We start from the raw sequence: 10023 nt of genomic DNA on the forward strand, positions 1-10023 counted from the left end.
GTTATTATATATATATATATATATATATATATATATATATATATCAAATTGACTCATATTATATTTGGCTTTATCAACGCCATGATTAATAGATTCGACTGCTACTTAAACCGTCGTTGGGCGTCAAGCAATTTTCTCGAGAGGAAGAGTTCTCTACCTTCGCACTCTAATGATTTCTATAGGGGATTCCATCAATGATAGAGTGAGATATCGATGTACCGACATGGTCGGAGGAACGTGAGAGCTCACTCATTTTCCAACATTTCGTATTGTAGTTGAAATTGATTTGGGAATAGTCGTCACCAGTATTTAAACGATATCTTGTGATAGGCTTTCATTTGAACGAATCATGCCTGGATCTATATGTGCATATTTCGATTTAATATATCACATATGTAAATGTTACATACACTGTAGCAATCGCTTAATTATCAATTAATTCTTGCGAGTTAATTATTAACATAAATTTTAATATATTTTTTTTATATATTATGAATTTAAATGTGAAGAAAGTTTAAATACACTCAAAAAGAGCAAAGACAATTGTCTGTATTTTCACATTGTGGGTAATTAGAATCGCTAATATCTACTGGCGTTTATCGAAATTTTGTGAAATCGATGGAAATCAAAATGCTGATATTGGAGATTCATTAAGCGGCTATTCTGTTACACAATTCCAATACGAATTTTTTACGATCAAATATCTATTGAGAGGGCGTTGTAGCTGAATACCTCGATGAATTTATTCGTACAAATTAAGCCGAAAGAGCGATAATTAAAACCGATTGCGCGTAATTTAACAGTAAACAAAATTTAGGTAACGTTATTAACAATTTGTAAAGGCGAAACGCGTATAAATGTATCATTGGATGATTCCAGTCTCATGAAATTTTATTGTTGACAAGAAACAAAATGTTGGACAAGTAGAATTCTATAATATTATTTGTAATTGCTATATGCCAGTTTAGTTTATATTTTATTATATAATTTAAAATAAATATATAATTACTTATTTATTATACTTCAAGTAGGAATGAACAATTTTATAATGAGATTTGATTCATGGAAGATTAATCGCGCCGGCTGCATTGTTCACAAATGAGCAGTGACATTTCATAACAATTACCTTGCCCATTAATTTACGTATTTCCCTAGGCAGTCTCTTGTTTCGTCCGTTGTCCAAAATTGCATTGCGGTGCGCGACACGTTTTCTTGTTCGCTTCTTTCTCTGTGGCTAAACGCGAACACGGCTGTTGCACCGCGTTGAATACAAAACGTTTGGCGCTTATCCGGGCCGTCGACGAACGAGGAAGTCCGCGAAAACCTGTGCGTGTTGCGGGGCCGTTAGTGGAAGCACTGCTTTCGCTTCCGTACACATCGATACACAGACAATTCCGCGATCACTCCAGGGGCAATGGTAATTCTAGGATAATTCCAATTTCGAGTGGTAATTTTGTTGCGCAATTCGTGTCGAGGAAGGAATACGATATCACGAGAACCGGCCATATCGCCACGATGCAGACAGCTGTGACGGTGATTCGACCGATGGTCGATCGACATGCGAGACGGTCGCTTGTCCTCTTAATAACAGGACAAGGTACTTGGTATCCTCTATTTGGTTGGTGCTCTAAACCAGCTACTATTCAGCAAACTAGATTTCACAAATTTACTCAGTGCGATGCTTCAAATAAAAGTCTTGTTGAATTAAATCGATGAACAACTCAGGAAGAAAAAACGAATATCTTACACACAAAAAGTGAAACGAATAAGTTATAAAATAAAAAAAATACAATAAGATTATAAGAAACAAAATTGATTTACTATTTATGAGATTTATTATATAATCATATACTTTAACATTTTTATTATAATTTGTTATTATTTAATTAAATTTTATTATGTTAACAGATACCATATATTTTATTGGTTTATACAAATAATTCACATAATTTTATGACATTTTAAATAGGAAACATAGACATTCAAAAAATACGATTGCTCTTAAAACTACCTAATAATCGCAAGTCAAACCGTACTGTTCGTACAGAGCAAATTGAGGTTCAACAGCTTCCTGTCCAACGGAAAGAGACCTGTTTCCTATTCTGAGATATTGTGGCAGTTTTATAGTCGGTACTTCCCACGTACGAAATAACGTTTTGTACGAAGAACGTGCCTGGAACTCAGCATTGCGATATCAAACGGCACAATTCAGTGTCGGACAGAACATCGGTGCTCTTCTACGATTGTAACCTATTTCAACTGGGCAAGATCCACCGACCTTCTATATCACGACTCGATCCGTACACGTAATCGTTTGCGATTTGTAACAGCTGTGCTGTAAATGACTTCTCTTTTGTCACGTATAAAGTTATATGTAAAAGAAAACAGGTATTTTTAAAGATTGCTTTTAATAGATTGTCCACATACGCATCGCTGTTCTCGGATTGATTTTTTCCATAGGGGAAGAAAAAAAATAAAAACCTTTATTTGTTTATTTTGCTATTGTTTTCTATAGTTCGATGCATTGATATTTTATATTTTTATTATCGTTTCTCCTCAGAATCACAAGGAATAAAAATTTTAAAAAACAAAAAGAACTGTAGGAGAAAGTTGAAAAATCAACAAATCAATTAGAAGAAAATAGTCATTAAAATTGTTTTATAATGAAGACATTTAAATTTATTAAATAAATATAAAAAATTTTACGGAGTATCAGTCCTTTTAAAATTACAATCGAATTAACCGTTCAAAATAAAAAATGCATTAGTTTTTATGTCGCGTTATACGATTGTATTAGTGATATGTTAAATTATGATTTATAAATAATATCAACTAAAAACGCGAAAAAATTGTCTCTGCACGACAATGTTAAGATTAAATGCGTTTCACAATTATTCATTTGTGTTTCATATTTAAATGCAATAAATTTCGTACGCGTATTATTGAAACGCATACAATTTTCGTGTATTATGCATAAACTTAGTGAGCTTTTGCGCGAAACTGCGTGCTCTGTTCATGAATTACGAAATAGCATACGCAATGCTACCAATCGTCGATACGACCATGTCTACCGGAGAATATATCTACCATCCCTCGATGCCGGCCTCGATATTAGGCCATATTTTGTCGATCCAGGTAGTGGTTTGCCCGAGTCAATTTAATCGAGGCGCTACATGTAGGTATATGTACTAACGGTCTATCTCCTGAGTAAACTCGCGTGCAATAGATATGCTTGTTTCCTATTTTCTATAGCGAATGCGTTGAAATTGAAAATCGCGCAACCACGAGGCTATCAATTCATCGATGGATTCTTTCACAAAAATTGACTATGGCGTTTATTATTTTTGATAGCATAGATATCTTTTAGTAATCGTCACATTATTCAATATGAAACTTTAAATTATGACATGAAATTCCGTCTAACTGTGTGTATATGTATGAATTCTCTCACTTTATTTTATAAATTAAAATATCTTCTTTTCTTTATATTATATTTCTTCGTTATATGTTGATTTTTTAAATTTATTTTTAATAAAATGGTACTTTATCGAGATAAAAATGGTTTCTTGAAAAGTACAATTATTTTTACTTTATATTTTATGTGTATCTGTATAATGTAATAATATACTTTTGAGTATCAATTAGAATTTTATTATTTTTATAAATTATTATATAAGAAGTTATGGTCGGAAAAATTGATTAAAATCAGGCATTAATCATGTAGAACGAGTTTTGACGAAAAGGGCTTTGGGTCGAATTTAAGCGATTCGTGATTATCATTCGTTTCATTTGATCTTTTTACGTCATCCGATAGAGGAAAAGCTCGCGATGAAGAAAGATCGTTCTGGACTTTGGCAACTCCTTCGAAGACTTTCTTAATTACGAGCGGAACGCGATAAGATTGGGGTGGAGAAAAGAGGTTGGACGCAAGACTTTCATCTAAACGAGGAAAGTATCGATTCTTGCTTCCACGAAAGGGAATCTGAAAACTTTTATCTTAATTGTCATAGCTCCGTTAAAGTCTATTGTTCTATCGTTTCCGTCTCTGTTCTCTCGTTTGACTCGCCATTGCTCGATTAATCTACGATTCTTTTCTAATGTTTTTCAAATGAAATGAATGAGATGATACAACCCGTTTAAAATATCTATCATCTATGGATGATAATTTTAATTCACGCAGAGTAATTCGAAATTAAGTCTTTTAATTAACTGCTAATTTAAATTTTTGATAATGTATAAATATATTAATGTATAAATGTATTAATACATGATTTAATATCTTTAAGAAAAGAAGAACTTTTCGAAGTGTGCTTCTTCTTAAATAGATTCATCATAAAACAGTATAAATTTAATTAAATTTGAAATTGAAAGACAATTGAAACTAAACGCATTATTATTAGGAGAACAAACAAATTGTACCTCAATAATTAATTGTTTGTTAACTTTAAGAATCTTCTGAATAAACTAACGAACATAGCTATCGAAAACAATATATTTACTCACAGCTATTACATTATGAAATGCACAATTAAGTTACAAACTGAAAAATTAAAAGATTTTATTCATTTTTAAATAAAACAAATGTTAATATATACATATAACGAAATATATACATAGCGTATCATGTTATGATAAAAGAGAAAGATTCGTATATTACATCCATTTAGAAATTTGCATTTCCAAATCAGTTTGGCAACTTGCGCGGCTAATATGTTTACGTCTATTAGCTTATTTGGTTAACAAGCTGTGGTGAGGGAAACTCGTGACGTGCTCGTCAAACAACTGGCACACTTGCTCAGCACGAGTTAGATTCGGCGATGCAACCGCTTTAAACGTGGAAACCTTGGAACCGTGCGTTTACGCCCGTCGGGTAGAAGTACTCGGCGGCAATTTTGCCACGGCGTCAAATCCGACGAATCTCGCCGCTCATCTCGCTAATGTATTATAATCCCGGACGTAGATGGAAGCCGAGGAATCGCGCGTGGAGAGTGTTAACCAAGCACAGAGATGTAAAGCTCTGAGAGCGTCGTTTCTTACCCTGTCTTTCATCGCCATGAAACGATCCACGGACCAACGCGTGAAATATCTCTCATCTCCCAAAGTGAGTCGCAGCTTGTGATGATGCTGGTCTAGTCGGTTAACAACAATGACGACGATGTCGCGTATAAAAATGTCGCGTATGTGGCGTTGTTACGTTGTAACAAATTATTTCTCATTCGTCTTTCTCAGTGGAATTTGGCAAGATTTATTGCAGCGTTAAGAACGTGTTAGATGTACGGTCTCTGTAAAAAGTGACTGGAATTGGAAATTTATACCGTGTAAAAATGAATTTTATGCATACATGAAACAGTTAAGATGCAATTTCATGCAGCGAAGGAAAGCTAATTTTTTACCTCTACTTCATCCCAATTAAAGCAGCGTTCAAAAGTTGTTTGTTCTTCTTCTGCCTTTTTTTCATGGAGCATATCTTTAATGATTCGTTAACTTTAAGTTAACGAAGACACTTATTTATTTTCGCTAGCTTTTAATTCATTTTAATAAAAATGGATTACAAAAATAAAAATACATCGAGTATGTAAAAGAATATATCTGTATAGTAGCAGCTACAGCTGTAGCAGAGATTCGAAAGCAATGGATAGTCGTTGCAGTTGCTAATATCCAATTATGAAAAAAGAAAAAATACCATTAATAGCATCCATTTTCAAAAATCGCAGTGAACATGATTTTTTTCTTTTCTTCGCTCCCAAAATTAATCTTGGAAGACATGAACGTGACATAACATGTTATGTATTTCAGTGATGTTTCGCTATTAGTTGAACAATATCAAACTTTAAACATAACTTTGTATACCTACGAAAGTTGATGGGGGTAAAACGTCCCTCCTCCCTTTTATTAACATGAAATGGCACCTTTAAGGTCAATAATTTTAGCTATACTATAAATATCAATAGTAGCAAGAATCACACAAGTTCAATCAATATTTTTTTTTATTAAAAAATTAATTTTATTAAAATATTTTTTTATTAAAAAACGGTACGCTGCCATACGTATGACAAAATAATATATGTTATTCAACATAAAACATTTATATTTGAATCTTGCATTTCTTAAAGAGAAATATTGTCTAGAAAATATTCTCGTAGAATACGAAAGGCGAGGTCTGTACCTGAATCACACAGATAGTATTAATTGTGATACGCTGCTTATCCGTTGTAAATATAATCGTGGCTCATTAAGCCTGTTATTGGCTCATTAAGCAATAACCTAACCGGCTAATTGATGACAGCTTCTCTCGCGTCTTTCTCCCCTCTCTTTCCTTCTTCCGATTAAACCTAAGTAGTGATCGAAGATTCGTGCTGTTGGGGTCTAATCCCCGTATTATCTGCTACGAAATGGGTCTCTCATTAATTTCTCCTTTACATCTTGTCGTTTTTCTTCCTTTTTTCCTTTAGATCTTTTTTTTTTAGCGACCCTTCTGAGCGCAATGTGCGGAGGATGCCGATGTCGACCGAAACGGATATGACTTCCTCGTGTACTCGGAGGATGTAAATTAGACATGCTGTCGGACTGGGCACAGACCTTATCTAGGCCGCCATTGGTAATCCTTTGTTCATCTGGCTGGTTACAAGGGATTTGGTTTCATCCGATATCCTTCCCGGTGGTACGTGCTGCGACCACCTCCGCAAAGCGACGTTGTTCAAACTTGCCTCGAGTGAAGCCATGGCACATCGCCTTTTTACGCGATCCGATACGGCGGCTTTGGTACGTGACTGTCGTCGTTTTTGCAATGATTTAAGAATCCTTATCCAGATCAGCAGGTTGGAAGAAGGTATCTCTTTACTTTCTTCGAAGAGGCATTCATTGGGTCGCGCTTTTTTTGTGAGAAGATTGCGAGCTCTGACAAATGACAAAGTTACAAAATTACTAGTCCCTAAATTATTTTGTGAACTGGTAATAGTATAGAAAGTCAACAAGGTGAGACAGAAATGGATTCGTGCTCTATTCATTGTAACCAAGCTCACACATAACAAAGCACTTTGCTTTACCTGGGGAGAAGGCCAATAAGAAAGAAATATAACATTACCGGTGTGGGCGACGAGTGCACGTGACGTCGTGCTGAAAGTTAAAGCTAAAGGGATAAATTTCCATTTCCGTGCCACAACGCACGTAGGGCGGATCTATTTTACGAAGAATTTCTATTTACCGTAGTTTGTGTGCCATTGTGTTTATCTGCACTTTTCGCTTACTGACTACGGAAAGAGCCGACTGGAGTGGAAAATGGAAAGTCAAACAGGCAAGCTTGGAGAACACGATTCCCGTACACATCTAAGGATAGGCAAACTTCCGACCCCTTTCGTTTTCGGGCGCGTTAAACGTTCTCGCGAGCGAGCGCATAATCTGATTTAATTTATAAAGGATTATTTAGAGTGTCATTATCTACATATATCGCGAAACTGCGCGGAATGTCTCGCGTCATATTAAACAGAGAGTCGTCGGAAAAAGAGAATGAATGTAGAGAAAGGTCTTGCTCGATTCTTACTCGCAGGTGCATTTACGTTCGGGTAAGTTAAACGAATCTTTTTATCAAGCATCAAACACAATAAAAAGTATTTTCGATTAAATGTTACACATCGCCATTGGCGACAACGGAATGCATAGCAATCGTTAAGAAGGTTGCGCGATGGTCGACTTTCGCTGCACATCGAGAATGGACTTCCATGAAAAACTTGCGTGCATCTAGATCGGTTGCAGGTGCACGCCACATTGCAGCTGCTTCTCCGATACGCGCTACATTGTCTTTTATTTATATCTTCCAAGATACACACCTTCGTTCTCCTTTCTTTTTCTCTGAAAGTTGCTCCCACAGTGAAGATATAATGTTTTTGTCGTAATTGCAACAAAGCATTTATGAAAAATCATCGTGTGTACACATACACAGTATAAAAAGAACATTGGAAATATATAAATTAATCCTTTCAATGCTAGTAAAGAAGCACGATAAAATGCAAAATAGGAATGTACTTATATAATGTATTAAACAAAGTATCTTTTAAAACCATAATGTGAATATACAACAAATAGAAAATAGAAGCCCTAAATTCGATTTTTAGTGCTTAAATAATTTGGTGTGAATTTATATTACATATGCAATTCTGCAAACTATGCCGAGTTTAATTTTCTGGATTCAAATCCTAGTCGAGATAATATTTTTCGCAACAAAATTATTTACAGTTTTAAAATGCTTATCAGCATCAGATTATTAAGATTTTTCTAGGATTCCTATAAGCATCAGTATTATTAAATTACTCTTAATTTTATTAGGATTGCAATGCGTTTCAAGATGGAAAATTAAATTCGCAGTTTGCAAGTTTTGATACGAGTATAAATTCACACCGAATTATTTAAACACTAAAGATCTTGTTTGATCATTTATGGTCTTTATTTCCTATTTGTTGTGTGTCAAGTAGAGTATCTATAATAAAATATAATATCTATAATAAAAAAAGAGATAAAATAGTTTCTTTGTACACTCATTATATCGAAATTGCACAACGATTTGTTGAAATAAAAGTAGAATGAACATATTACTGTCAATTACGGAACTTAATTGTTTTTCCTTTACTCTCATTTTAAACATTTAGTCTCTGTGAAACAGCTTTGTGGACAATGTTTTATCAGAAAAGATTATGTAGTAACGACTATGTATTACGATAAAATATTGGTATTGAGAAACTTGAGAGAACAAAAGTCCAGAGTCACATTGGTTTCGATCGTTTGCTACTGTTCAGTTTCGCATCTCGAGAGATTCGCGTGTAAAGCTCAAGATGTGCGATAAAGCACGCCGTTGATGTTACGCGAATCGCTTCGTCATCGAAAACGAACGTACCATCGGATGCGAAATTCACGAAATTTAGTTCAGAACAATTACGGAAACGCGAGATGCGTATTCGGCGTACGTGCCGAAAGGAAACTCCCGTCGAATTTTTGCGCAGGTACTCTCTGAGCTATGAACCGTCAAAACACATGAAGTGCGGTTGGATGTAAAAAAGTGGATTAACTAGCCCGGCAAGCCACTATCTTGTTTCTTTCTTCGCTTACCCTCGTCTCAGTCTTGTTGATTCTTTTTATTCTTTCACTTGCCCAATGGTTGTTTTTTTTGTGTCTATGTGCAAATTCCGCTCTCACGAATCATTTAGGATGATTTCATGCTTTCAAGAAAAAGAGAAGGACATTTATGTTACATGTAAAATCAATCTTTAATTCTTAATTGTTCGTATAAAACGAGCTCAACGAGCTTCATTTAAGTGCTCGCTTCACTCGATGAATTTTAGAAAATTTTAGAAACTCTCTATGAATTTTAGAAAAAAAATTGCTAATGTCAAATTTGTCAGACGTGATAATCTTTATAGAAATACTGCACAATTTAAATAAATTAGCAATGCTAATAAGACTGATGTTTATCAATCTTTTGACAATGAGAACTTTTTAACAAAGAAACTTAAAGATCTTGTTTTTTAAGAATCTTCAGAGTTGTTGAAGTCGATTCTGGTCTTAAAATTCCAAAATTCAAAAAATCTGACTATTATGAAATTTGATTTTAAGAGATTTTTAATACCTATTGTTAAATTTAAATGTAGTCTGAAAATTGAATTTTAAAAAGATAGTAAATTTTCAATATACAAATATATAAAGGCAAAAAGATCTAGGACATAATCAGAGTTTAGAAATCAGTATAATTAGAAATAAGTACTAATTGTTTTCGTAACACTGATGACACTTTTAAATAAAGCAGAAATAAAAATTTAATATTACTTTGTAATGAAAAATTAAAACCGAGTGTGTGTGTGTGTGTGTGTGTGTGTGTGTGTGTGTGTGTGTGTGTGTGTGTGTGTGTGTGTGTGTGTGTGTGTGTGTGTGTGTGTGTGTTGTTAGTGTATATATATTATTTATTTATTATTATTATTATATTATTATTATTATTATTAATTATTATATATATATATTATATTATTACTTTATTTA

The sequence above is a fragment of the Atta cephalotes genome (genome assembly GCF_000143395.1).
Source record: "Atta cephalotes unplaced genomic scaffold scaffold00009, whole genome shotgun sequence".
NCBI lineage: Eukaryota > Metazoa > Arthropoda > Insecta > Hymenoptera > Formicidae > Atta > Atta cephalotes.